Raw genomic sequence first — 25,183 nt, forward strand, 5'->3', positions numbered from 1 at the left:
AAAATGGTTTGCTAGTACAAAAATGTTTTCGCAAAAGTGGAAATATAAGAAGAAAAAAACACGGAAGCATTTGTTTTATGATAATATGGAATTTCTAAGAAAACACAGCTGAGATACATTATTGATTTTATTTCTTGTGGTTGGAATGGTTATTTTTAAATTATTTAATGTTATCTCAACCCTCAACGCTTCACGCAGAGCTGATCAAACGACAGCATTATTGATTCGACCTGACACAAACAGCTCTTGAGAGGAGATGAACTTTGTAGAAACCACGTCTGCGAGAAAGTGCTTTGGAACTGCTTGACGTAACACTGTCTGCATAATTTCCTGCAGATATTTAATTTTTTATTGTAGTTGTTTTGAAATAAAACAGTTTGAGGTGATATAGTCTAGACATTTTCTGAAAATAAACATCAATTCGTTGTTTAGCAACTAGTATGCAGAAGACAGAAGATGAGGGAAATGGGCATTAATAACAGTTACAGATGCAGCTTCAAATGTCTTTAAACAACACCAGACGATGAATAACGCTGCCTTCACACTGGCAGTTGAAATCAGCTCCGTAATACGCAATACGTTCCCAACGGACGTCGTACTACACAGTGAAAAGCGTCGGACGCGGGTAGAACAAAAATGGCGGAGAGATTAAAGTTTGATTCTGTCAGTTCTGTATGATCTCTCTGATTAGGGTTATGCTGCGTGAGGAAAGTTGCTCAGGACGTTGACATGTCAGGTCGGCTAAAAAATGTGATATAGTGGTCAATAGTTCAATGTCTACCTTCAATTTAATTGTATTAACTGCCCTTATAAACGTTAGAAAGTCATGAAAATAAAAAATGACATCACAACTTATCGTTATAAAATCAATATTTATTTTATTAAAAGTTAATAATTCAGGTTTGTTTATCAGTACCATAGCAACGGTCAACTTCCGCTGGAATTGTCGGATAGGAACCGTCCGTAGCTTTTCGCAAGAGTTCAAATTTTTGAACGCATCCGGATGACCAACGGACACGATTTTCTTCGCACCGCACTCGGTCGGACCCGTTTCGGACCCATTCGCATGCGGTCTGCGAATCTCCATAGGAAATGAATGACTTCCGGTCGTTTCGCAGCCGCATCGGAGCTGATTTCAACTGCCAGTGTGAAGGCGGCGTAAGGGTCTTATCATGCGAAACGATCGGTTATTTCAAAGCTTATTCCAAAAATGTAACTTTTCTAAGGACAAATGCTAGCCTTGCTCTATTCTGTGAGGCGCGTTTGCAACGTCACGTAATACGTAATTACGTTCAAAAGGTCACGGGCGACGTAGCCGAAAGTACAGAGTCAGTGTTTACAAGTTGAACGCATAGGTTGAACGTGCAAACTAACTCAAACGCCGTTTACAAAAAAGGAATTAAAAGGTAAAACAACGATGTCGGACGATTTTGATTCTGTACTTCCGGCTACGTCGCCCGTGACCTTTTGAACGTAATTACGTATTACGTGACGTTACAAACGCGCCTCAGAGAATAGAGCAAGGCTAGCATTTAAGTTACATTTTTGGAATAAGCTTTGAAATAACCGATCGTTTCGCATGATAAGACCCTTATTCATCGTCTGGTGTCGTTTAAAGACATTTGAAGCTGCATCTGAAACTGTTATTAACACTATCTTTTGGACCTTGAACCATCCGGTTTCTATTGAAGTCCATTATATGGAGAAAAATCCTGGAATGTTTTCATCAAAAACCTAAATTCCTTTTCGACTGAGGAAAGAAAGACATGGACATCTCGGATGACATGGGGGTGAGTAAATTATCAGCAAAAGTTTTTTCAAAAGTGAACTAATCCTTTAATGCGGAGTCTCATGATACGTACCTTCACGTATGACACACATCTGGTCATCCTCACAGCTGGTGTTTTGCTCTGCAGTGATATTTACAGCCTGAAGGATGCTCACGGACCAAACACACCTGTGAGCTCACCGCACACGCACACCACGACCTCACACGGGCCATGTCTGACACTGAAACACACAGTACGCATAGGTCACAATAGCAGGTATTGGCAGATGGTGTAACGTTTCGGGAGTTTCTTGCACTGCTTGGCAGTGTCCTCGGATTGCTTTAAATGTCAGAACCGTGGCCAAGCGCTTAGTGCACTTTCAGTCTCACCTCACCTTGAAAATACTTGTAAATTAAGCATATGTATAGTTTAAATTGATGTTCTATCTCTAGACTGCATATATCAACTCAAAGACCAAGAAAAATCTCATATATCTGCAGGGAATTATGCAGACATAAGTACTATCTTGCAGACATGGGTGGTCTCTATAAAGTTCATCTCCTCTCAAAGAGCTGTTTGTGTCAAATCAATAATGCTGTCGTTTGATCAGCTCTGCGTGAAGCGTTGAGAGTTGAAAGAACATTAAATAATAGCGGTTATTATAAAATAACCATTACACCCACAAGGAAAAGAACCCATATCTTATCTCCAGCTGTGTTTTGTTGGAAACTCCAAATTATCATAATCTAAATGTTCCTGCCTTTTATTCATAAAAACTTTCAATTTTAACACACACTCACACACAGTCAGACAACATGGTCCCACTTTATATTAAGTGGCTTTAAAGGAGTAGTTCACTTTTAAAAAAAACTTTTGCTGATAATTTACTCACCCCCATGTCATCCAAGATGTCCATGTCTTTCTTTCTTCAGTCGAAAAGAAATTAAGGTTTTTGATGAAAAAAAATCAGGATTTTTCTCCATATAATGGACTTCAATGGGAACCAAACGGTTCAAGGTCCAAATGAGAGTTTCAGTGCTAACCGCAAACTGTTCAAAGGGCTTTAAGGGATTTCAGACGATAAATAAGGGTCTTATCATTCTGATGAACGAATCTTTTCCAGAGTCGACTCGCTCATTTCATTCATCAAGTTTTCTAAGCTCAAATGCTCGCCTTTCTCTGTTCTGTGACGCGCGTTCGTGACTCTCCTGTTCGAACTCGTTCATCAGAAGTCGACTTGCTCATTTCATTCGTTGAATGAACCAAATGACACGAAAAGTTCATTTTGAAAAATAAGTTCGAAAAGGAGTCACGAACGCTTGATTTCAGACGATGAATAAGGGTCTTATCAAGCGAAACGATCACTCATTTTAAAAAAAATAGAAAAGTTTACGTTTTATAAGCACAAATGCTCGCCTTTCTCTGTTCTGTGACGCACGTTCGTGACTCTCCTGTTCGAACTCGTTCACCAGAACGAACAAATCTTTTCCAGAGTCGACTCTCTCATTGCATTCGTTGAATGAACCAAATGACACGAAAAGTTCATTTTGAAAAATGAGTTCGAACAGGAGAGTCACGAACGCTCGATTTCAGACGACGAATAAGGGTCTTATCAAGCGAAACGATCACTCATTTTAAAAAAAAAAATAGCAAAGTTTATGTTTTATAAGCACAAATGCTCGCCTTTCTCTGTTCTGTGACGCACGTTCGTGACTCTCCTGTTCGAACTCGTTCACCAGAACGAACAAATCTTTTCCAGAGTCGACTCGCTCATTTCATTCGTTGAATGAACCAAATGACACGAAAAGTTTATTTTGAAAAATGAGTTCGAACAGGAGAGTCACGAACGCTCGATTTCAGACGATGAATAAGGGTCTTATCAAGCGAAACGATCACTCATTTTAAAAAAAATAGCAAAGTTTACGTTTTATAAGCACAAATGCTCGCCTTTCTCTGTTCTGTGACGCGCGTTCGTGACTCTCCTGTTCAAACCCGTTCATCAGAAGTCGACTCGCTCATTTCTTTCGTTGAATGAACCAAATGACACGAAAAGTTCATTTTGAAAAATGAGTTCCAACAGGAGAGTCACGAACTCGCATCACACTCTTTTTAAGCAAAAAGAAATGCATGCAAATTTAGTTTTGGTCAGAAAACAGCTGCTTTTAGTACTCACAAGCAGTATGATATGCAATGTAATCAGGAATTTTACAGTATGCGGGCGCTATATGCAGTGAACGGGTTGTGTCTGTAGATGCTTCATTGCGTCGTCTTAAATGTGAAGGTATAAATGGATGTTCTCCGTGTCCGTTTCAAAGGCATCCATTAAGTGATGCCAAGGAAGAAAAAAAATGCAATTGTTTTCTTGATAGCTCGTCAGATTGCCTCTTCCCATGCATGTTGCTTGTTTGTAGGTGGACGTAATGGTAGCATGACTCATTTGCAATGTCGCATAGGTCAGAATTATCTAATGTGCCGGTGACGTAATGCGCCCATTTGTCTGTATGAGTGTTTTGAGAAGGCACTCAATTGGTCTGTCATTCTCTCAGTGTTGTGCACACACAGGCCAGCCCATCCATCCATATCACACGGCCCATCCTGCTCTCGTATCACGATCCACTCCAGCGGCCCATTCTTCAGAGGTAATATCATAACACAAGGACATCTGGCTGCTTCATCTCCTGTCTGCTCCTGTTCTCGGCCACATCAATATGAAGGGGGTTCTGGTGTCCACCAGAAACTGCTGTAGGACGCTCCTCTGTTGAAACTCTTCAGCATGGGTTTCAGCGTACGCTAGCAGAATAGAGCCTACGGAGTCGCAGCTCGATATCATCCGCTCATTATTAAGCATGAACAGCTGGGTCGACCTCCTTCAGGGTGCAGATAAGGCACTTTATTGACGCTTCAGTTGTCTTCTTCTTTGCTTCAGCTTGGTGCAAATTTCACATGGCCTCAGCTTTGTCACGCAACCTTTGTGTGCCCTTTTGAGAACATTTGCACATGTGTGCGTCACACTGACTGCCATATCTCCTCCTGTTTTGATTCAATTTGTGGTCTTATAGTGAATGATTCAATGCGGTTACACTATAGTTCACCCAAAAATGAAAATTCTGTCAGTAATTACTCTCCCTCATGTTGTCCAACCACGTTCGAGCTTCGAAACGGCTTTTTAAGATATCTTTGATTAGATCTGAGAGCTGGATCACTCCTCCATAGGCTTAGGGTTAGGGTAATACTAGGGTAATACTCATAATACTAGATACTCTTGTATACTAATACGAGAATGCAAAAAGAAACAAAAATAATGACTTTATTCAACTGTTCATTTCCTTCTCTGTGGGCCTAGCGTAGTTGTATGTACAACGCAAGCGCTGCGCTGTTATACTACGTGAACTCGCTCGAGGCCAACAGAGAAGGAAATGAATAGTTGAATAAAGTCGTTATTTTTGTTTGTTTTTTGCACGCAAAAAGTATTCTCGTCGCTTGATAAACTTGGAGTCAGAGAGTTTGGTTTAGGGTTTGTTGTAATTAAGCATAATTTATAATTTTTCTATAAATTCTGAAATGTTTATAGATTTTTCATAATAATCTTTCATCAAATGACATTGAAAGACTTCCCTTTTTTAGTTGACATCATTTTCCATCATCATTCACTGATTATTTTCCATTTTACAGTTGTTGTTTTTTCCTGTAAATATTCAGCTTCACTTGTTTGATATATATTTTAAGTTAAATTAAATGTGTTTGGAAAAAAGTCAATGTTTGGAAAATAATCTCATAATAGTCCGTGTATATAATAAAATCAAAATAATAAAAGTTGGAATATGATAAGTTAATAGGAATATGTTTAAAATTATCATCGGCCAAGTGAAGTTGGCCTTTACAAAATAAATATTTTTTAAATAAATCATTTTTATTATAAAATGTTATTTCTCACAGTTTAATTCAGTAACACTTTACAATAAGGTTCATTAGTTACATTAGTTAATGTATTTACTAACATGCACTAACCATGAGCAATACATTTGTTACGGCATTTGTTCATCTTTGTTAATGTTAGTTCATGAAAATACAGCTGCTCATTGTTTGTTCATGTTAGTTCACGGTGCATTAACTAATGTTAACAAGATTTTAATCAAGTATTAGTAAATGTTGAAAATAACATTAACAAAGATTAACAAATGCTGTATATGTGCTATTCATTATTAGTTCATATTAACTAATGCAGTTAACTAATGTTAACTAACGAACCTTATTGTAAAGTGTTACCTTTAATTCCAATAACGTTGTTACTTGATGTCCCCTTTCCCTCATAATTTGTACTTTATTCTCAAAATATAACTACAATTATATTGTAATGTTCCAACTTTATTCAAGTTATCTCTATTCTTGCAACATGCGATTTATATTCTCGCAACATTATGGCTTAATCTTAGCCTGACTTCGTCATACTCATATTCAAGAGAGAATATGAGTCTGAAACTCCTCCGTTGGGCTTTGATTATGAGGCGTGTCTTAACCGAATCAGGAAAAAAAAAAAACCCCTCTGCACTCAATTGGATAGCCGGTAGACCTACAACCAATCAGAGCAACGCAATAAGTCAACTCCTTTGCATAGCGCTGTTTTCAAAATACAGAACGTAGCCTAACTTTATTCATTTTAGAAGTTAAATAACAAGTTTTACTTCTTTTACTTACTTCTCCATGAGTGCCACCAAAGGAGAAACCACAACGACCACAGGCTTTTCATTACGTCCCATCTTCTTAACGACCGTCAGAGCCAGCTGATAAGTTACACTTTTCCTGAATCATGTTGGAAGGACGCCAAAAATATCTTTCCGATCGACAAATGCCTTGATTGCAGTTCTCTGTTTGTCTATTAAAATGAATGCGCTGTCGATTTATTTTACAAAAGACGCGACAGCGGAGCCTATACATCTCAATTCTCCAGCTGCAGTCATCTTTGACGAGCGCTCTTTGATGACGTGATGATTACGTCCTTGCAGATCACCTGTCCATCATCATATAAAGGCCGCCCTGGCAATTTGATTGGCCCAATCATTTTTTGACTGATCATAATTACTCCTCAATGGATCGAGTCCAGACCGAACTTCCCAACCAAAAAATGTTGTGGGCGGAGTTCGGGCTGGCATCCAGGCTTGCTTGATCTGAGGTCACTCTTGAAATCTTTTTTTTTTTATTATTATTGTCTTAATGTGCATCACACAGAAGTAAACGGGTTGTGTTTGTGAATTCATTTTCCAGTTGAAGACTTGAACTTTGTTTGGTGGCCCTGCTGTTGTTATCGGACGGGAAGCCGGGAATGCAGGGGATCAGCTCTTAAATAGCTGAGCACAGTGGCTAAAGCAGGCTTGGAGTGGGATCCTGGCGTGAAAATCCTGCGTAAATATTGCAGTTTGCATGAAGGATAAATACATTAGAGTATAAGCTTCCATAAGCCTCCTCAGAGCGCACAAGGCACTCCATTAATGCAGCCAAGCAGGAAGCAAGAGAGGCTGGCAGCGGTTCAGGAACCCCCTCCTCTTCCCTCTTCCTCTTCAATCCTTCACCTTCGCCCAGCACTAATTTCTATGAGAGTTATTGCCATAGATTTAGATATACAGTCTTCACTCTGCTGTCATCACCATGGAAACTGTGCCATGTAGGGAGGGGTGATATTGACATGCAGGAGCCAAGACGGAGCAACTCCCGAACTGGCACGCGGGTTTGCTTTTCCTGCTGGGATGATTTCATACACGACACGACTGGACAAACCACCCACGCGCACACACACACACACACACACTGATGGATTAGAACCACTGATTTGGGTTTTGGAATGAGGGAAGATGCAGTACAAATTGTATATGTGTGTGTGTGTGTGTGTGTGTGTGTGTGTTAATTGCTCCCTGTAGGTTACTGTAGTAGACTTCATGTGACTTGAGGGCCACTGGAGGTCCGGGACTCCACCCAGTAGATGCAACTGGGCCTGTCCTTTAGTTAAATATAGGAATATGATGTAGTTAAAGATAAATAGTAAAATGATGCATCTGCAAGGAATTATTTTAATAATTCAGGAAAACATTTTTTTTTAATTCACTCTCTGTCTCACGTATGCCTTAAGATAAGAAGTCACATTTTATCACCATTTTTATACCAAAATAAAAGACATTTGAAAGCAAAGAAATTGAAAGATCCATAAATGTTAGTTTTGTCTTTAAAACCAAATTTTTATTATTAATACTAAAATTATATTTTATTTAGTTATTATTGTACAGTACAATATTGGGGGGGGGGGGGAATTGCTGTAAATTTTACAGTAACTTACTGGCAGCTGGATGCCAGTAAGTTACTGTAAAAGTGTTTACAGTAGCACTACTGTAATTTCATTTTCAGTGATACAATTGTATACTGCATTAATATTTACAGTCTGAATACTGTATTTTTCATTTACAGTACAAGTACCATATTTTAATTCACAGGAATAATACTGTATATTGTATTCATGAGTGTATTTTTACTTACAGTAATTGATTTCCTATTATATAATTCGATTTTATTACGATTTACAGTAGAAAATAATTACAGTAGTAAACACATATTTTCCCATAATGGCTATTTACGGTGTTGGCGCATTTAACTGCACATTTTACTGTACATATTACAGTAAAATACTGTTCCAATTACAAAAATCATTTACAGTTTCTGCAAAAGTAATATATTCCTTTAGTAAACCTTGTACACATTTTTGTAATTTAAATGATAACACAATTGTCCTTTTACATTATATGTATTTATTTATCTATTTAGCTGTATACAGAATGTTGGTGAATCATATTTAAACCGGTTCATTTCAAATAATGCAAATAATATTAATAATGTAGTTATGGTACAAAGTAGAATGTGTTGTACTGTCCTTTGGATTATGTTGAAAATCAGAAACCAGAATCTACTGAGAGTCAATCGATCTAAAAAAATGAAAGGTCCTTACTCCTTATGCTTTATACGGTATGAGGATTTGGGGGTAAATTTAGTTTTATTCAAAAGTAATGAATATTATTTGCAACTACGCTCTGAACATAAACGTTCTCTGTGTTAATATACAGATGGCACTTTAGGATTAGCTGGTCATCGGTGCACTTTTGAGTGGTGAAATGAATTGGACAGATGGTGATGTGACGTGTGACACTTCATCTGTCATTAATGCAACCCACACAATGTCCACCATAACGTAAGTTCAGAAATCTGAACATGTTAGCACTCTTTTCAAAACGGGCTGCAGTTTTTGCCAAGGAAGCATCTATATTAATGTGAAAGAGCGCAGTGTTTTTTTTTTTTTTTTTTTTTTTTTCTCGACAGCTGTCTCTTCTGCTTGAAAGTGGAATGGTGATGGTTTCTAGTGGCTTTCGTTTCTGCAGGCCACCATGTTTGAATTAATTCTGATTAGGTCCCGCTATGGCGGGAGTTAGCCAAGCATTACAATGAAATCGCAGCTATGATGGAGCCAGCACAGGAAATTTCCAGAACAACCATTCAATTACACACCAATCACTCTTGAAATCTCGGTTGATTTCTCTCTGTCTCTCAATCCATAGATGAATAAACCTGCATTGTTCTCGACTCACTATAAATAGATCATCATTTTCTGATTTAAATGGCATGTGATGTTCCTGCAGGAGCTCATGTGAAAGATTGTATAATGAAGATTGGCTGCAAATGTTTAAATTGAGACTTTGTTGGATGGTCTTAAATCAGTAGAAGAAATGTGAACACGAATGTCCTAAAAATGTCCTTTTAGAGAATGTCACTATACTTACTTTCATCCATCTTACATAAGCCTTTAAAGGTTTGGGAATTTGTAAGAAATGTATCTTTTTTAAGTTTTTTTTTTTTTAAGAAATTATACTTTAATTCAGCAAGGCTGCATTAAAGAAATACTCCCCTCTATTTGGAAACAATGAGTGCAGCAGGCGTAATGATATGACGCAGCACCTGAAAATAGTCCCCAGCTCGGTAACTTCCAACGTGACCGGGACTAAGTTTGTGTAGTTATGTTGGCGCTGCGTCATATCCAAGTGGCAAAATTCTAATCTGAAAAATGAAGCCTACCCGGAAGTGCAAAAAACTGCAATACATCTAAAATCCACTAGAGGGAGGTCCCAAATGGGAGCAAATATCCATAGATCCCATGTTAAAATGTCCGTTTTCATGGCATAAATTCATGTTTTTACAGGTTGGTCCCATGGACTTTTAGTGTATTTTTCGATAGGTTCTGGCAACTGTGAGGGGGGTGATTTTTTTTTTTATATCATAATTAAACAAGACAAATAAGGGTGGTTAACTTTGATTGACAGCTAATAACGGTCTCGGCCATGATCTGACACAACACCTCTGTACCACCTCTGTATCCTTTCTGAACATTTGTATTTTGTATTTCCCAAGATTTTCCAATATGGCGCCTCCCATACCCCCATAAACAGCTACGGGTCAGAAAGTCTACGGGTGACGTCACAGACGCTTTGTCCATATTGTTTACAGTTTATGGTCAGATCATTACGCCTGCTGCACTCATGGTACAGCAGTAAAGTTTCCTGATTATTACGCAGTAATGAGATTTTTCATACACTCTTAGAAGAAAAGGTTCTCTATAGAACCTTAAAAGGTTCTATCAGCGCTACGTATTTGGAACCCCTAAAAGGTTCTATACACTCTTTAAAAAGGGTTCCTCTGGGTTCTATATAGAACCCTGGGGTTCCATACTTGGCCAATAGAACCTTTTACCCCAAAAAAATGGTTCTATATAGAACCATTTTAGAGTTCCATATATGAAGCGGGGGGTGGAATCATTTCTGGTTCTAAATAGAACCATTTCTTCTAAGAGTGTAGTTTTGAAGTCTTGACTATTAGTCTGAAATGTGGGGGAAATGTCAAGATTATAGGCCCTTGCACACTGAGTCCGAAATTAGCGTCCGACATTTTCGCACGTTAAAAAATAAATACGACCTCACGTTATGTCAATCACGCTTGCACACTGCCTCCGAAACTTTCGTCCGTCATTAAAAAAAAAAAAATCGAATCGGGTTCGATTTTATGCGTTTTTCGCATCCGTAGCAAGCAGTTTGAATGGCGTTTGAGTGTTTTGACAATTTGTCATTTGTGCACATTTTTTGACTGGAACTAATATGCACAACTGATTCGTCTTGGTGTTGATGATGATGTGGCCTGTTATCAGTTATCTTTATTACACTTCCATCCACCGGTCTGACAAGCTCCCAGCACAAACAAAGTCAACAAAATTTAGATTACTCATTTACCACGTCTACCCGGAGGAGAGCAAGCACTGGCTTTCAAGCGAGAGAAAGAACATTACTCCTCAGGTGGTGTCAGGTTGATATAGACTGATTAAATATGGCAGGGGTTATTGGAAATGTGCAGAGTTCAATTTTGGACCTGCGTTCTGGTTCAGGGAGCACTATTTCAGAGGAGAGGAGCCCATCCAAACTGGCCTTAGACAGGATGAGAGACCTGCAATTCCTCCTTGAGCCTTGTGCAGATCTCAGCCCGCCGCACAATTCATTTCCAGCTGGTGAACTGTGAGAGGAATTTCATAAAAACACTTCAATATTAGAGAGGGGTATTGGTATTGACTCAGAGGCTTAGGTTGGCAGCAGAAAGCCTGAAGCTTGTTTAGATCCTCCATGACTCTATGACTTGAGAGATGTAAGTGTGACCAGGTTATTGCTCAGGTTTTGACTGCCGGATCTCTTGCACGATATAAATCATACAAATTCCCCATGTGGGTGTTTTGAATGTACTGTTTGATTAACAGAGCACAGATAAAAAAAAGAGATAAAAAAAAAATACTTGCTGGCTGCCAGGTTGTGATCACATGACTCGCCCAAAACTTCAGTGCTCGCCTTATCTTGGTATTACTATTATTGAACATTTTTCACTTTATTATATTATATTATATTATATTATATTATATTATATTATATTATATTATATTATATTATATCATATTATATTATATTATATTATAAAATAATTTTATATATATATATATATAATTATTATTTAATTTTGAAAATGTAATAATTTTCAGCATCATGTCACATGATCCTTCAGAAATCATTTTAATATGCCGATTTGCTGCGAAACATTTATTATAATTATCAATGTTGAAAACAGTTGTGCAGCTTAATTTTTTTTTTTTTTGGAATCTAACATTTGAGATACGTAAATTAAAACAAATAATAATTCTTTTTAAACAATATCACAATAAATCAGATTAAAATATCAAAAGTGACAGCAAAGACCTATGTTACCAAATAATTCAATTTCAAATATCGATGCTGTTCATCAAACTCTCAAATCATGAAACACCTTTTTGTGTGTGTGTGTGTGTGTGTGTGTGTGTACTCAGCTGTTAACCAACAGTTAAAAGTTGTCTTTTGAGACTGATCTGTATTGAAAGATTTGCACTCGACAGTCAAAGGTTTGAACACACTTGACTGGATTCATGTTTTGGACAGTAAGTGAAAAGCAGTCGTGCATGATCTTCATTCAGTACTGTTTAAAAAGCATCTCTAGTCAGTTTTTACATTCTGAAATAAGTCAGTGACCAGGGACGTGCACAGGAATTTTGAGGGGCAGTTGCTCTGACCTGAAAAAAGGGCACCCCCCCCCCCCCCCTCCTCCCCACTCACGGGCTATATGAAGGAATATATTCAGTTGAATTTGTCCCCTTCCAAATTGCCTTATCTGGCCGTGTTTATGTTCAAACGCATTGCCTCATCTTATGGTCTTATAATTATTTATAAAGATTGCAAAATGTCAGAGATGAGACAAATGAGCAAAAGAGTTCTTCATATTGTTGTTTATTGTTTTTTTTTATTATTATTTATTTATTTGAAAAGAAATAATCTGGATTGAGTGGAAAAAACTCGAAAAAATAAAAAACGCTTAGATTTCGGGAAAAAATACAATTCTTTTTTTTGCCAATCCTGACCTCCCCCTGGGGCCCTAAGCAAAATTCTGCTAAGGGGCCCTCTACCTGATCTGTGATGCTGTGAACCATGTAAACCATTTGCCATTGCCACTCAATACCGCCCAATACAATCCTCCCTCCTTTAAACAAAACAGTCAAAGAATAAATACAACAATATAGAACAGAATGAGGTTCAAACAAACAATATTTACTGAATAAAGCATTTTTATAGAATGTTAAGATAACAAGTGAATATTAACGTAAACATAAACAAGAAGAAAATAATAAAGTACAACCCTGAACTTTGGCTTTTGGGATTAACTTTGGTTCTCTCTACAGCCAGGGTATTTTCGGAATCAGTAGCCTATGATTTTTATTTATTTATTTTTTTTTTTTATGCATGTTAAAGCAAATCTTGATTTATGGTTATTTACTGAGGGATTTGCATTCATATTGACCAGAATGTCCATCTAATCATCATTTTAAATTCAATATAGCCTATAAATCAATAGTCAATCAATGTCAAATTGCCAATACATTGGTTTATATCTTGCATAATTAGTGCAGTTGTTTAGAGTTTTTAACTACACTGAGACTAGATAATCAGTGTCTTTATAATGTGTACTTTGATTGGGAGTGCCATCATTCAAGTATTGTACAGTATTTCTCTGGTCTCCACATTTCTGCTTGAAAAATGCGAGTTTCATTTCGTGCACGCGCATATGAACGCAACACACGCGACGCGGTTATGTTTTTCGAGCTGCAGTAAACAAACACTGTTGTTGCACTTTGTCGTTTATCAAAAACAAAACGTAATAAATAATGGTATTTTACTCTCACTTTTGTCAGGCAAAAAGTGATGCAAGAGATGCATTGCCTGCCCAGACAAACCATCAAACTTTGCTGACACTAGAGAGGACAGAACACAAGTTTACCTGACTGATGTTCCCGCAATTCACTCTCATGTTTTTCTTCTTCCTCTTTTCGTGACGAGAAGGATAGTTTCGCTTCATTTTGTCATGGACTTCGTACACATTAATTGGCTTTATGCCCAGCTGCACTACTTCCTGAATTTCAGCCAGCTCCTTGTTTCCTGTCTGCCATTTTTGGCCAAATTGATTAATTCAGGTGTACCTGACCTCAGTAGTCATGGCAACAATAATCAGACACACCTGAATGAATCAATTTGGCCAATAATGGCAGACAGGAAACAAGGAGCTGGCTGAAGTTCAGGAAGTAGTGCAGCTGGGCATAAAGCCAATTAGCGCGCGACACGAGATGGAGGCGCAGCCTGAGTAATTTAAATTTGCGGTGCTTTACCATACGGTCGCGTGCAGTCTATGGTCTCGTGGAAACAGTTTGACTTTCACATTTTTTTTTTTTTTGGAAGTGAATAAGGCTTTGCGATTTTTATATTACTTTTTGTCTAGGCCTACGTGAAATTCTACATCCATTGTACGATTTTTTTTTTTCCTCAGAAGGGCAACCTGAGTCGAGAAGGGCATATGGGCAGTTGCCCGGGCAACCTGAGCAACCCCCCTGTGCACGTCCCTGTCAGTGACTTAAACCAGCGTTGAAGTTAACTGAAAGAGAATCAAATCATATCAAACTAACAATAACTTTTTCAAGTCTCTTTATGCATGTAAATGTGTTGGTGTGTTCTGGTAAAAGCATTTATGCAGAGGCTGTCAGCATCAAATGTCCTGTGAACACATTTTCTGACAGCTCAAAAACACAGAAGCACTTAAACTAGCAGCATGAGGTGATTCGGTGTGTATCTTCAAAGCAGAAAGCGCTCGCATCCAAGCCTCCTACGTGTGCTTCTCCTACGTGTGTTTTTCTCCTGCGTGTGTGTCTGTAGATGGAAGCAGGATGTTTGTGTTTTGGAACATAACCGGTTGATTTCAGCACACTGCATACCTGTTAGGGCTGGGTATTGAGACAAATTTCACAATTCGATTCGATTTCGATTCACAAGCTTGCAATTCGGTTCGATTACGATTCGATTCGATTCAATATCGATTATTTTGGATATCAGTTACAATAAATGGCAATTTTTCTCAAGGGAATCAAATCTCTTAAATGCTGTAAACTATGGTCTATATATATAGTCTAGTTGTAGCCTACTAGGCTTCATTAGCCTAATATGAAGGTAATAATTAACTGTTTTATAGCTATACAAACACTTAAATTATACTTTTATTTATTTTTATAATAAGAAGATTATATGAAATGTAAACATTTAAATGGTGGCTGTCATAAAAACTTGCCAGATTTATTCAAATATGCATTAAATATTGAAGAACACTAACGAGTTTATGTGGGTTTTCTGAGGTAAATATGACGATACATGACATTGATTACAAGCTGTTTAACTGACGTCTTTCCACGGATGAAACGCAGTTTGAGCGAATCAATGTGACATGATACGGATTTCGATAAGTTGTACTCTATCTTTTAACACACTTTCAGATGCTCATTCATGTTTATTTGGTGCTGTGACTGGTATTATTATCCCGGAAGAGAGATCAGTGCTGCTGCTTCTCTTGAGATGCGCCAGAGCGATCTCACGCCACAGCGCCAAAACGCTATTTATGTTTTTGAATTTCTAAAGAAAATGGACGTAATTTGAAAATTGACACTTTGTTTCATATCAATAGTAACAAAGGACAAAGATTATTGCGATTTTTAGGATGCGCGCAGCCGCGATACAATGTCCCATTCATTCAAACGAAACAGGATGACTAATCGATTCTTGAGATTTAAGAATCGATATCGGTTTGTAAAAATGAGAATCGATTAATATCGAGAAATCGATATTTATTACCCAGCCCTAATACCTGTGATGCCGTATTAATATCATAGGCTGGGAAGCTGTGGCGGAGATTTGCTGTGATATTATTAAGGATATGATGAATAAATTGAGTAAATCATGTGACACTGAAGACTGGAGTAATGATGCTGAAAACTCAGCTAATAAATTACATTTACACAATATAAAACAGCTATTTTAAATTGGAATAATATTACTGTTTTTGGTTATATTTTATTTGAAGGGGTGTGCATAAGACTGACATGACACCTTCATAACCATGACATGACATATGAAGTGGGTTTATGCATGTTTATGACTACTGTCATTAATAATGACATTTTGAATGCAAATATGACATTGTTTATGACATCTTGACATAAACCATAACATCATAACCTGTCAGTGTCTTTGTCATGACAACTTTACATTAAATTAAATTCAACTGTCATGTGGTTGGCTTTGACATTGGCTGTCATGAGGCCATTATAACTGTGTCATGACAGTGTACTAATTGAATTTGTCATTAAAAAGTTATAATGGCTTCATGACAGCCAATCAAAACCAACCAGCTGACAGTTTAATGTAATGTCAACCAGGTGCTTTCTTAAGTTTGATCATTAATCTGCTATGTCATGTTTATGACAGGTTGTGTTGTCTTAGTAATGTCAAGTCGTCATGACAAAGACACTGACAGGTTATGATGTATTGGTTTATGACAAGGTGTCAACAAAGACATCTCAAACAATGTCATATATTTGCATTAAAAATGTCATAACTGAGCGAATGACACTTAATGACAGTTGTCACAAACATGCATAAAACTTCATATTCATAAGATGTCATGTCAGTCTCATGCACACCCCTTCAAGTAAAGTGTTACCCTGTTTTTTTACTGCTTTTTAATTGAATAATTGCATTTTGTTGCTTCCGGAAATGCTGATGATTTTAGAGTTATGGACTAATGACTCAAAACTGTTCGATTTTATGGGTTTTAAAGTTAGTTTGAGGGCCAGGGTTTCTGTAAACCTCAGTAAACTAACTCACACACACACAAAATCTAATTCAAAGAATCAGATTGTGTCACTCATTCGGTCATCCGTCACCTCTGGTATTTTGCAGACAGGTATTAGCGTGAAGGACAGAAGACACTTTAAAATACTGTATGTCCTGCAAACCTTTTGAGGAGTACAGCTACATATAATCTCTGTTCATTGTATCCGTGGACAATGGGCTCGATTATCTAAGCTAGATCAGAGATTGCGGGCTCTTCTGAATGGATCCCTCCAAGTGCTATGAAGTGCAGATGTAAAGAAAGACACCTGTCCACAATGATGGCGGTGAGTCTGCTCTATAGTGACCGTATTTGTAAAGCGTCACTGAGTTACACATGTAAAGCAGCCTTTCAACCCAGGCCATCATTTTAAAGTACTATAATCACCATCTCCAAAGAGCTGTTTAACAGGATTCAATACAAAATGCCCTTTTCAAAGGAAGCCACATCTTATCAGTAAAGCAGCGATCCAGCATTTAGCAAGGAAAAGGCGGAAACTCTTTCCTGCCCTCATTTCTAAAGCGTTGCCCAGCTGAAAGCACTTCAGAAACCAAGTGTCGTACCAGAAGAACAGGCAAATATATTTGTCCTTACTTACTATTTAAAAAAGGGGGGAAATAATTTAAAAAAAGACATCCAGGGATGAAAGGTATTGGAGAAAAGTGAGCCTTGCACTCCTCTGCTGCACCTTTGTAAGCTTTGATGTTGGAAGTATGTCTTTTTCCTTTTCGTTTTATGCATGCATCTGATGTAGTGACAGTCAGTGCTCTTTCTATTGCTTTATCAATGTTCCTTTGACATTCTGAGCCTTCTGGTCGAAGCGACTCTGGGGAAGATGATCACGTTGCATTATGGGTTGCAATTTGAGATGCTAAAGCTAATTGCTAATGCATTGGAAATGGAACGGCCTCCGTTTACCTAAAGTGTTTGGATTTCACAGTGAGAGAATTTATGGCGCTGCCGAAATCATAAAATCATTTGCGAACAGTCTTAAAGGTACATTAGCAAAAACGGCGTCAGATAGAGGGCGCAACATGTAATTGTGAAACTAAATTGCAATATATAGATAAGTGTAGAATATGTGCAAAATAATGGTGAGAAATAGGACACTCACCATGGCATGGGCTCAATGGGGTTATGTATTGAACTCTAGGATCCTTGACTTGATTTTTAAAGAAGGCTTTATGCCAGAAAGGTTCAAAGTAAGGAGAAATGTCTTAAAGGGATACTTCACTTTTTGGTTAAATAGGCTCATTTTACCACTCCCCCAGAGTTAAACAGTTGGGTTTCATCGTTTTTTAATCCATTCAGCCGATTTTCTGATATTTATAAGAATATCAGTTACCAGACTTGACTTCCATTGACTTCCATAGTAAATATATTTTTTTTCCTACTATGGAAGTCAATGAGACCAGAAACTGTCTGGTTACTGCATGATATTCTTCTAAAATATCAGAAAATCGGCTGAATGGATGAGAAAACGGTGAAACTCAACTGTTTAGTTTAACGCAACTGTTTAGAGCCTATTTCCAAAAAAAGTGGAGTATCCCTTTAAATGATTGCATAATACTTTCATGTTTAACGGGTATTTAATTTTTTTTCTAGTGGTAATGTTTACAAGCTGCTTAATTCATAAAGTGTTATTAAAATTAAAACTTAATTAAAACAATGAATTAAGTAAAACTAAGCACTTAAAAGGTTATACAGAATGAAACGCCTGATGGAATCCATATAGAACCTTTTCTTATACATTTACTACATCTATTTGACTGATTTTGCTTTGCATTGGTTTTCAGCATTCAAATGTACTGCATAAGAACAAACCATTTATAAATTGAAGATGATATTTGTGTGCTTAGCGTAGTCTGAAAGCTAAAAGCATCAAACACAACACAATATTTGCGCCTTAGTATTTAGAGTAAGTGAATCAAATTAAGATAATGTCATTTCGGTTAGCTTTCTAAATTTTGTGCAGAGGAAATGTAGTATACTAATGTTGAGCATTTTAACATAACCTGCAATTAGCTCACTGGGACCACTCACACAAATGCTTAACTTAATTGCCTGTGTCTTCCACTATGACCACATTTGGCTCTGTGCACTTTGAGAAAATACAGTCATTTAAAGCAAACTTCTTTTCTGGTTAATTTAGTTTCCATGCGACAACAGTGGACATACCCACAATGATGTCATGCACTCACTTAAAGGCTTATTAGGAACACCTGTTCAATTGCTCATTAATGCGATTATCCAATCAACCAATCAGATGGCAGTTGCTTCAATGCATTTAGGGGAAAAACATCCAGTATGCGGCAGTCCTGTGGGCGAAAATGCCTTGTTGATGCGAGAGGTCAGAGGAGAATGGGCCGACTGATTCAAGCTGATAGAAGAGCAACTTTGACTGAAATAACCACTCGTTACAACCGAAAAGGAGCTTTCGGTTTGCAAAAGCTCACCAAAATTGGACAATTAAAGACTGGAAAAATGTTGCCTAGTCTGATGAGTCTTGATTTCTGTTGAAACATTCAGATGGTAGAGTCAGAATTTGGTGTAAACAGAATGAGAACATGGATCCATCATGCCTTGTTCCCACTGTGCAGGCTGGTGGTGGTGGTGTAATGGTGTGGGGGATGTTTTCTTGGCACACTTTAGGCCCCTTAGTGCCAATTGGGCATGGTTTAAATGCCACGGCCTACCTGAGCATTGTTTCTGACCATGTCCATCCCTTTATGGCCACCATGTCCCCATCCTCTGATGGCTACTTCCAGCAGGATAATGCACCATGTCACAAAGCTCCAATCATTTCAAATTGGTTTCTTGAACATAACAATGAGTTCACTGTACTAAAATGACCAGATCTCAACCCAATAGAGCATCTTTGGGATGTGGTGGAACGGGAGCTCCGTGCCCTGGATGTGCATCCCACAAATCTCCATCAACTTCAAGATATTACAGTATTAGTATGGTGTTCCTAATAATCCTTTAGATGAGTGTATACAGCTTCTTCAATTTTTCAATTTGCTTATTTCACTTCTTGATTATATTAGAATGTAGAATGTCATTCATTTTTATTATATATCGTAATATCTGAAGAATACATTTTAAATCTTTAGATTTTTTAAATAACATAAGGTTCCAATTGTTCACATGAATTAACTGCATTAACCGCATTTCTTAAGATCAAATGTTGTGTCTGTTAACTAGTTAGTCCACCTTGTATTAACATTACCAAATGGTTAATAAATGCTGTAAAATATATATTTCTCATTGTTAGTTCATGTTATGTAGTGCATAAATCAATATTACAAGTAATGCTGATTTTTTTTAAGAATATTCCATGCTATTTTGTTGCTAAAACCTTCACTAAAGTTCTGTAATCCAGTCCAAGCAGACAGTCTGCATGTTATGCATGCTATTATTATTGTCATTATTACCAGCATTGGAGGCCTGGAGAAGTTGCCACACTGAAATCTGCCGTCTGAGTGCAAATAATGGTGTCAGAGAGATATCCCCATTACCCTTGAGCGGCTTATTGAGTCTGGGGAGATCCGATGCTTCCCGCTGTGTCTCCTTATGCTAGTCTTTTCCCGCAATCAAGCGCCTTCACATGCATCAGCACTTTAACAGCATTTAAGCCGAGTCAAACGTTGTCACTGTTGCTGTTTTTAGCCGTTCGTGATTTGATGTTAGCTCTCGAGTTCGCCCAGGACGTCTCGTTCTAAGTTACTGAGTTGCACTCGTCCCGCCTGTGCTGAACTCCTGGCGGAAATGTGGACGCGGCGAGCTCTGCGTGTGTTTTCTGCTCGCCTGCGGTTTGTGTTCTTTGCTTGTGCCAAGAACCTTGTTTTGAGCATGTCGGAAACTTCAAGAAGCAACTTTTTTTGGACTCGCATCCAAAGGAACTCGAGCCTGCCATGAAAGAGTTACCTGAAAAGGATAATGTGTGTTTGTGGAAAATGAGGCGCACTCAAGTACAACATTATTATCCCTGCAAAATTGGTTTCGAGATTTATCGATTTGCTTCACAAGGGCCCTTCAAAGATAAAGCAGACATGACGGACAGCTTCTCCAGTTCCCTGAATGCTGAGTGTTATTCATTGGCCTTGTCCGACGAGACTGGTTTTTCTTCCTCGTGCTGTCTAATTGAAATGCAGAGATGGTTTCGAGCTTTAGTGCTGGAGGTTTAGAGCGGAATAAAAAGAAAAACATCAGAATAAATGGTACAACGTCAGCGCAAGGAGACTAATCAGTCAAGGATGGCATTTCAAACCCTTAAATAAGCTCTCTGTGTGATTGAACACTGTGTTCTTGGTGAATCACCATAACTAGTATGCTAAGTTAAAGAGGCGAGAGGTTGCAGGGAAAAGCCTTCCACAAGGCTAGTAATGGCTTCCAACAATGAAGGGTCAGATAAGGGTGTCATTCATAATGTGAAGCAGAACAGACAGCCCGTTTTCATCCTAGGGCGTCATATACGCTTTTGACAATGCGTATACATCCAACGCACATGGTCAATATGAGACGCAGATATATGGGCCATAAGTCGCCTCCTAGTGGTCTAACCCTAACCCTACCCCAGACCTAAACCTACCCATAACCGAAGCGTGTTGTATTGACGCTAAAGGGTGCCATTTGCGTTGAGCGTCAGTATATGACGCCCTAGGATGAGAATGCGTTGGATTTGACTCTTTGCGTGGAGCTTGATTGACAGGTAATCTGACCAATCATACTTCGCCATCCGCCATTTTGTCCGACAAAGCAGTCAGGAGAGATACAAGATTAACATGGGATGATTTGAACTTGTTTACTGACACCTTTCCACGGTTACATTCATTCTTATGTTCATTCATGTTTATTTGATGCTAAAAATGAACTAGAAGGAAGAGTGGGTCGGATCACTAGCAGCTTTAAAGGAGTAGTTCACTTTTCAAAAAACTTTTGCTGATAATTTACTCACCCCCATGTCATCCAAGATGTCCATGTCTTTCTTTCTCCAGTCGAAAAGAAATTTAGGATTTTGATGAAAACATTCCAGCTTTTCTTTTCGACTGAAGAAAGAAAGACATGGATATCTTGGATGACATGGGGGTGAGTAAATTATCAGCAAAAGTTTTTTTTTTTTTTTTTCAAAAGTGAACTACTCCTTTAAATCTTCTGGTTGTTACCCCTTCATTCCCCAAACTTTACATGTTGTTTCCTTATACTTATTTGCAAGTACGTTATAGGTTTACTATATACCCAAAGTTGCGCTGTAAATTCGTCTTAATTTCGCTGTAATTTCCGGGCTGTAATCTAAAGCGTTACCGATCTCTTCTTTAAAAACACTGGAGGGAAAGAGTTAAGTGTCTGTTGGTCAAAATAATCAAATGAGATGAAGAACTTTTCACTTGTGCAGTATTTAAATCACTGGATCAACAATCAGCAAGCTGTATGGTTATATACGTTTATGAACATAAATAACTATTTAGTGACACACTCTCAGAAAAAAAGGTACAAAAGCTGTCACCGGGGCTGTACCTTTTCAAGAGGTAAACTTTTGTCCATTTTAGGTGCTAATATGTCCATTTTAGGTGCTAATATGTACATTTTAGGTGCTGATATGTACATTTTAGGTGCTAATTTGTCCATTTCAGGAGCTAATGTGTCCATTTTAGGTGTTAATATGGACATTTTAGGTGCTAATATGTACATTTTAGGTGCTAATATGTCCATTTCAGGGGCTAATATGTACATTTTAGGTGCTAATATGTACATTTAGGTTCTAATATGTACATTTTAGGTGCTAAGTACATTTTAGGTGATAATATATATGTCCATTTCAGGAGCTAATATGTACATTTTAGGTGCTAATATGTACATTTTAGGTGCTAATATGTACCACTAAGGTACCAATATGCAGCCTTTGGGTACAAAAGTGTGCCTTTTGAAAAGGTACAGCCCCAGTGACAGCTTTTGTACCTTTATTTTCTGAGAGTGCAGTCCCTGTGACATTAAATTACATTTGTTTGACTGTCACGCATGTGTCATTGTAAACAGTTGTGCATCCTCAACCATAAACCAGAAGGTGTAAAAACCAGAAAGTATATTAAAAAAAAAAGTTTATTAGTAATATTTTTAATAGTTTATGCATTCATGTTAGTTATTTCATCCTTCCAAAGTATGAAAAGATTATAGAAAGTTGTGCCAATAAAAGATTTCCCAGCTGATGTAATCCGATTTTATATCAGAACCGATGAGTAAACACATGCCTTTTTTGCAGGAAACATGTCTGTTGGATTGTAAATATGGATAGTAAATTATAGCCTATACTTTAATCAGATTATTCTTGATATCTTAAAGATCCCCTGAAATTAAAAATCAAGTTTTGTGGCTTTTGGCTGATAATCTGTATATATACTTGGCTTGCACACATACACATTTGTAAATAAAGTAATTTCTTTGGGTCTTTACAGTCTACTTTTGTCTTAAGTAAAGACTTTTTTCATTCTCTGTCTGATTAACATCAGAAACCGGAAATTTGCAGTTGTCAGAAAATGTGTATCCATCATAATCTGAACAGTTGTGTCGTGTTGACATGCAGCACTTGCGAAATCTTAATTTATGCATTTCAGTTTTTGACTGCGATGGGAAGCGGTTTATCTACAGATGCGGTCTCCCGCAAACAAGACGAAAACATGCCAGATAGCGTTCACATGTTGGTCTCCATGGAGGAAAAGCATCAAAGCGTCCAACTGAATGTGAAAAGCAACAAAGAACATGGAAAAAGAAACAAAGAACTAAACATCATATTGGGAGTTTGTTTTGTGGTGTGTTTGCTTGAGAAGCCCAACATTGACATAAACACTGTTCTCAATGGGTAATTCAAGTTGTTGGGTTTTTTTTTTTCTCCAGTTCTATAATGTTGCAAGAACTGAGGTGCTAAAAACCTAGCCGCTGAGGTGCTAATGCAGTTTTCAACAAACCCCTTGAATTTCCCATGCCATGTTTGCTCTGAACTTGAATAAAACCTCAAATCATGTGGAGAGGTGCGTGTGCCCAATTGAACTTGGTTTTCACTTGACAGACAATAAAAAAGTCCCATAGACCTATGGAACCAGAGTAATTAGAAATCATAAATCTTTTATTTAAGCAGAAAAGGGTCTGTTGCATGAGAATATAAAGCATATTTTAAAGGCCATGGAGGCTTTCATTTAACCAGAATTGATTTAAATGTCAAGACCAGAGCACAAACCATCGCATTGTTTTGTTAAGCATGCATGAAACATTAATATGCAAAACGCGGGCAATAGAGTTTTTATGGATTACAAAAGCACATTCTTAGTGCTGGACAATATGAGGAGTTTCTTTCAGGACAATGTTATGCTCTGGACAGTCTGTATTATATCATATTGTGTCATGTTTTATGCAGTAAAAAAGTTCTTGCATCTGTGAGGCCCTCCACATGATTCGGGCTAGAGACAAGATGTTTAATAAATAATGCACAAGTGCTTCTTAAATATAAAGGTCTGTGCTTTGTTCATTGGTTTTAGGCCGTCTGTAAAATAGTGCCGGGGTCTGTGTACGCATTCATTATTTTGTAAGAGGTCGAACTGAGTTTTTCCCCCCGTCCAGCGCCGAATAAATCACGGCCGCCCACCCTCGATTCGGCCGAAAGTTAATTCCCCTCTAGCCCACCCAACGCTTGGAATGATTTCACCGAGAGAGCCTTTGAAATATAGTTGCGCCATAACAATAACAGCCACCAAGAGCGGCTTAATGAAATATTTATCAGGGATTTGTGGATTGAGGCTATTTTAATTACCATTCGCTAAAGAGTCATCTCTGTAGATTTATGAAATGGCTGCATCTTGCCAGTCAGCGTTTGTCGGTGTCATTTGTGTTGGACGGGGGGTTTGTGTGTCCTTGCCGTAAACACTGAAGTGTGTGTCCGGGTCAGGGTTGTGCACCATTCAGAATCGATTTGAGAATGGCTTTTTAAATTCCAATTCCTGAATTTGAATTAAGGTAGAAAGCAGGATGCAGAATTGAATCTGAATACAGGCTGCATGGACTAAATATTAATGTTTTTGAAAGAAGTCTATTATGCTAATGCTGCTTTCATTTGATCAAAAATGTAGTGAAAACAGTGCTGTTAATACAATCTAAAGAAACTGTTTTCTATGTATTTTAGAATGCAATTTATTCCTCTGATGCAAAACTTTATAATTTTCAGTCTTCAGTGTCACATTATCCCTCAGAAATCAGTCTAATATGCGGATTTGCAGCTCAATTATTAACAATGGATATTATAATTATTATCAATGTTGAAAAGAGTTGTCCTGCTTAATTTCTTTACCTGATAAATGTCAGGATTCTTTGATGAACAAAAAAAACATAAGAATAGCATTTTTATACATACTTTGTTGTAAACATTATGAATGTCATTATTACTGTCACTTTTGTTCAGTTATATATCCAAGGATGAGCAAAAACTGAGCAAAAGTTCATATTCAGATAGATAGATAGATAGATAGATAGATAGATAGATAGATAGATAGATAGATGGATGGATGGATGGATGG

At 37.7% G+C, this 25,183-nt stretch overlaps 1 protein-coding gene across 5 annotated transcripts in view; it reads left to right on the plus strand.

Moving 5' to 3' along the window:
- LOC120481360 (leucine-rich repeat transmembrane neuronal protein 4) overlaps window positions 1–25,183 on the plus strand; it is a 433,509-nt gene that overhangs the window by 381,468 nt on the left and 26,858 nt on the right. The window lies entirely within an intron of this gene.

This window comes from Pimephales promelas, chromosome 14 (genome assembly GCF_988280905.1).
Source record: "Pimephales promelas chromosome 14, fPimPro1.hap1.1, whole genome shotgun sequence".
Classification (NCBI taxonomy): Eukaryota; Metazoa; Chordata; class Actinopteri; order Cypriniformes; family Leuciscidae; genus Pimephales; species Pimephales promelas.